We start from the raw sequence: 5,590 nt of genomic DNA on the forward strand, positions 1-5,590 counted from the left end.
ATTTTGAATTAAGTTGCCAAGTATAAAATTGTACCGACCCAAAATCACTAATAAGGCTTAAGGGCCTTGATTAGCGTGCTAGGAGGGCAAAATGGGTTTATGTGTGATTTAAAAGATTAAATGCATGATTATGTGTTGTGCTTGATTATTTGAGTATATGGATATGTTAAATGCATGTTTATGAGTATTAATATGCATGTGGGCCCTGTTTAATGTATAAGGGCATATTTGTAATTGTGGCCCGTTGAGGACATAATTGTGATTATATGTGGTGAATTGTTGAGACCACATTATTATGTGGATATCTTTGCAGTATATGGCTCGAGATGGTCCTAGTGGGCGAATTGGTGAAATAGTCATGGCGGGGATTTATACCCGGCTCAGGGGAGCCTGGGGGTATTTTCAGGAATTTAGAAAATATATCAGGGAATTATTAGACATTGGATAAATAATTGGTAATTAATTGGATGATGGGATTAAATGGTAAATATTAGGAACACTCGAGGAGTTAGCGGGAATCGGGAGAAAATGACTATTATACCCTTGGTTTGATTAAAGGATTAGAGTTATGTGGGAGGGCAAGTTGGTCTTTTCTATAGAGGAATATATTCAAAAATTGAGGAACGTAATAGAAGTAGTAGAATTAAGCGAGGAAAAAGGGAAAAGGAAATCACTCTCTCAGCTCACCTCCCATCTCTCACGATTTCTTATCTCTCTCTCTCTCTCTCTCTCTCCCTTCGTATTTGATTTTTGGGGCTGTTGAAGGAGGTTAGAAGCTTGGAGACTTGAGGAAATTGAAGGAGCTTAGGCTTTAGTAATTGAAGCTAATCAACCAGAAAACTCAGTTTAGAAGTAGGAGGATTTAAGCTCAAGAGTATTAGATTAGAAGCTGGTGGGAGATTCATACACAATTATGGTAAGGTTCAAAATCTTTATCTTTGAATTTCTAGTTGGATATAGGTATAATTATAGATGATTGATTGGTTCTAACTTAGGTGGTTATGGCTGATGAATTGGGATAATGATTGATGTATTATTGCTACATCTTTGGTGTCTAAAATAGGTGATTAATTCTTGAGTTTGTAGCTTGTTTGATGATTGAATTGGGGAGGTTTTTGAGGGAAATTCTGGGTTGAACTTGGGTGTTCTTGGCTGGGAGAAAGAGGAGAAAACCCAGGATTTCTCTGTGTTCGAAGGGCGCGCCGTGACCCAGCCTGGGGGCACCGCGACTCGTGCGACCCTTCAGGCCTGGGTTGCTCTTTGACTTGGGGCAAGTCGCGACTTGCTAAGCCAAGTCACGACCCACCTGGAACATTTGGCCTTGGATGTGTTTCAAGAATTGTTAGGGCTCGAGGGTTCAAACGTAGGTGCTCAGGATAATTTCTACTACCCAGTTTAGTGGAAATTGAGGTCCTAGAAGCTAGTTTCTGTCTCTTAGTTGTTTTACTTTTCTCGGAAGTTGATGAATACCAATGGCCCTTGTGACTAGGTTCATCGCCAAGGCTTAGAGCAAAGGATCGTGCTCAGAACCATTTCACATTCTCCGCTCAGAATTAAAGGTAAGAAAATTGCACCCGTTTATGTGGCTATGTTGGGACTAGGGTTCCTATATTCGAATACAATGCTATATGATTATGAAAAGCCTTGTGAGAATGAAATAAATGGCCTAAGAGTGCCAGAATTGATATTTGCGCACAGGACGCGACTTGGCCACTGAGAGCTGAGGTTAGCTAAATAATCACTGAGTTAGGCCTAAGCGAGTCGGAGTCAGTGGGTTAAATAGAGGGTGTGGCCTAAGGGTGTCGACCCTGGATATTGTATGATGACTATGATGTGTTTACTGTTATTAAGTCGTTGCCTATAGGTTGTTGAATATTGGCTTAAACGGTTTGTGATTTGTTGATTTCTAGCATTGATTATGTGTCTGTCATAAGGTGTTGAATACTTGGTTAACTGCTTTATATATCATTTGATTATCTGTATTGTTTATGCTTTGAATAATGGTTTTCTTGCTGGGCCTTGGCTCAGGGGTGCTACATGGTGCAGATAAAGGCCAGGGTAAGGTGGACCAATCCTAAGTTGGAGAGCTCTGGGCGCAGGATGGACATAGTCAGTTGCTCGACCGCCACAGCCGATGGATAGTACAGGGACAGGAAAACCTAAAATGCTTATTTTTCCATTAGAGTGGCTTGTGAATGTATATGAATTTTAAAATTTTGTAATTGCCCTTTATACCCTGTTTTTGGGATCACATGTACGAAACATTTCTCTAAATTGAAATTTATCTATTTATGACAAAAATCTTTTAACCCTAACTCGATTATGGTTTTAGGATCACATTTTCAACTAAACGAATTGATTAGCAAGTCTTGCACATTTTTAAACATACAGTGTAACAGTCTTGGTTATTTAGGGCGTTACAACTTGGTATCAGAGCCGTTTAGGTTTAAGGGACCTGGAGACTGGCTGGACATGTACATTCCCAGCTAAAGACAAGCTCGACTTAGGGTTTGGAAAAAAATATGAACGTTGTTACCTTTTTAATTTATAGGGAGCATGAGATACTTATAGGGCCTAGCCCTTGACTACTGTGTGATGATATTGAGGTGTGCTTATTAGAATTTCTGTTGCATGTGGTTGAATATTTGGATAAATTGGTATGATTGGTTGTTTTCCTATGTTTATTCATGGAAATATTGTTACCCTGTCATCATAGTCTGACCGCCAAGCGGTTGATTGCAGATTAACTTGGATATCTATGCATCCAAGACGATCTATACGACTAGCCGTATAATGCCCTGGATAGCCAAGATCGTCCACTGTGTGTTTATAAAGGAGCAAGACTTGTTAATACAATGATTTAGTTAGAAATGTGTTACCGAGACTATAGTTGAACTACGGTTAAAAGATTTCGGTCACAAAAGTTACATTTAATATATTCAAACATTCTCGTACATGAGATCCCAAAAGTAATAACGTTTCAAAGATAGTTTACAAAATTTCAGGTTAAAAGTACAGCTATTAGCCACTCTAAGGGCAAAACAGACATTTAGGCTTTTCCCGTTCTGTACCACTCCTCGGCCGTGGCTGCCGATCAGCTAACTATGTACATTTAGCCCAAAGCTCTCCTACTCAAGGTTGGTCCACTTTGCCCTTGCCTTTACCAGCACCACGTAGCACCTGTGAGCCAAGGCCTAGTAAGAAAACGCAATAACAGAGCATAATCAACAATCAAACAATCAGATAACTCGTACAGTATAACCATATACTCAACAATCCAAAATTTTCACATAACCATGCATTCAGCATACTAAGCTCATCAACTCACGTTAATAACTAATTCACATATAATAACCAGGGTAGACGTCCTTAGGTCGCACCCCTATTTATCCCATTGACTCCGGCCCACTTAAACCGAGCTCAGTGAATATCAAGTTGTCCTCAGATACCAGTGGCCAAGCCATGCCCTGTGCGCAAATATTGATTTTGGCACTCTTAGGTCGTTTATCACATGTCCCATGGCATAATACCATCTATGACATCATACAGATATAGGGAGCTCTTAGTCCCAATACAATCACATAACCGGGTGCAGTTTTCTTACCTAAGATTCCACTAGTTTTAATTAATGAAACCGACCCTCAAGCAGAATTCCTTCCGAGCCCTAGCGTACACATTGTCACCACCATAAATTAGAACCATACCAAACTCCAATTCCAAAACCTACCCTCGGAACCAATCCCAAGCCCTCGGGAAGCCCTAATTCCACCAAACGGGGTGGTGGAATCAAAGCCCGAGCCCCCAGGCAAAAACACTAGGAAGTAACTCAAAAACCCCCTTTTGGAAACAAGATAGCAGTACAGCTCTACAAAGAGGGCGCTATAGTCCCCAAGCCAAACCTCTACATATCCTTCCAAGCAGAGCCAAACCTTGTTTTTTCTTCCTTCGATTTTCCCCAAGCCAAACCTCTACATATCCTTCCAAACTTCAACCAAACACCAAAACAAGTCTACCAACACCTATAACTAACCCCATATGACCCAACCACACAAAGCTCAACCACATGCACCCCAAAATAAAGAAACCACCATGATTGAGCTTGAAGCTCAAAAACTCAACAGAAACCATAACAGTCCAGAACTCAAGTGACCAAGTTTAGAGTTTCTTACCTTCAATGGGGAAATTCGACCTTAGGCTGTCCTCCAAACCTCCTTAACTTTTACTCCTCAAAACCTCAGCCTTAACTCCCTGGAATTCCCATTAAAACTCAGCTCATAAATCCATTTCAACACCAAAACCAGAAATTGAAGAAAACCTTGAAAACTTACCTTAATTGGATGAGTAACCTCTGATAATCCTCAAGCTAAGTCAAGGTCCCTAACTCCAAGCTGTAGCCCAACTCCCCCTAAGTTACAGCTCAAGAAAATCCTCAAGAAATGAAGAAGAATAGCTAACCGAGTGGGAGGAAAGGGTTAACTCCAAGTGTTCTATTTTTGCTTTCCCTCCTTCCTTCTTCTTTTCTTTTCTTTTTCAGCATCTTCTAGTTGCTAAACATTCCACTAAGTGCATAAAGGCTGAGTATGACTTATCCTCTTATTGACCAAATGACCATATTACCCTCCCATTAAATCTAAGCCCTTAATCCCTCCAAGGGCATTTTTGTTATTTGTTCCCAATTCCCGCTAATTCCTCGAGTGTCTCTAATATTTACCACTTACATCCTGACACCTAACTGAACACCAATTATATTCCTCAATTTCAAATAATCTCCAATATACTTCTCAAATTCCCAGAAATATCCCCGGGCTGGTTATAAATCCCCGCCGTGACTTTTCCGCTAAACCGCTCACTAGGATTGCCTCGGGACACAAGCTACAAATATATCCACATAATAATGTGGTCTCAACATTTTATCACAAATATTTACATTTATGCCCTCAATGGGCCAAACTTACGAATTTACCCTTATAACCTAATCAGGGCCTACATGCATACTAATACACATAGTCATGCATCACATATATCCAAATAATCATATCATTTTCACTATTAACTCACATAACTTCCAATTGCCCTCTTGGCACACTAATCAAGGCCCTTAAGCCTTATTAGTTATTTTGGGTCGTTACAACTATCCACTCCTTTTAATAATTTCGTCCACGAAATTTATTCAAACACATCAGATAGTAAACCTCGTACCCCTGACCATAATTCCCAAGGTCCAACACCTTTACTTTTACTCCTCGATACACTCTTACGAGAGTAACAATCTTGTTCCACAAGATCTTGTCTAATAGTCATACTTTCGTTAACCCCCGCTTGCACCACAAACCTGCTGAAACTTTAGGGTTTGCTTAGTTCACAATGATTACTTCATTGTCTTATCCTTGATACCAAAAATACCATGAGTCATCACCCCTACTAGGGTGAGATAAGTTTATAGGCTCCCGGCCTAACCCTTGGTACAACTTCAGAATTTCTGTCGAATCGGGAGTCAGAACTCCCCCTTTTCTTTCTCTGAATATCATACTTTTCCTTGTCTACACTTACTTGGAGAGATACAAATCTCTCATCCCGGAACTTTTGTATT

This window comes from Humulus lupulus, chromosome 3 (assembly GCF_963169125.1).
Source record: "Humulus lupulus chromosome 3, drHumLupu1.1, whole genome shotgun sequence".
Lineage (NCBI taxonomy): Eukaryota > Viridiplantae > Streptophyta > Magnoliopsida > Rosales > Cannabaceae > Humulus > Humulus lupulus.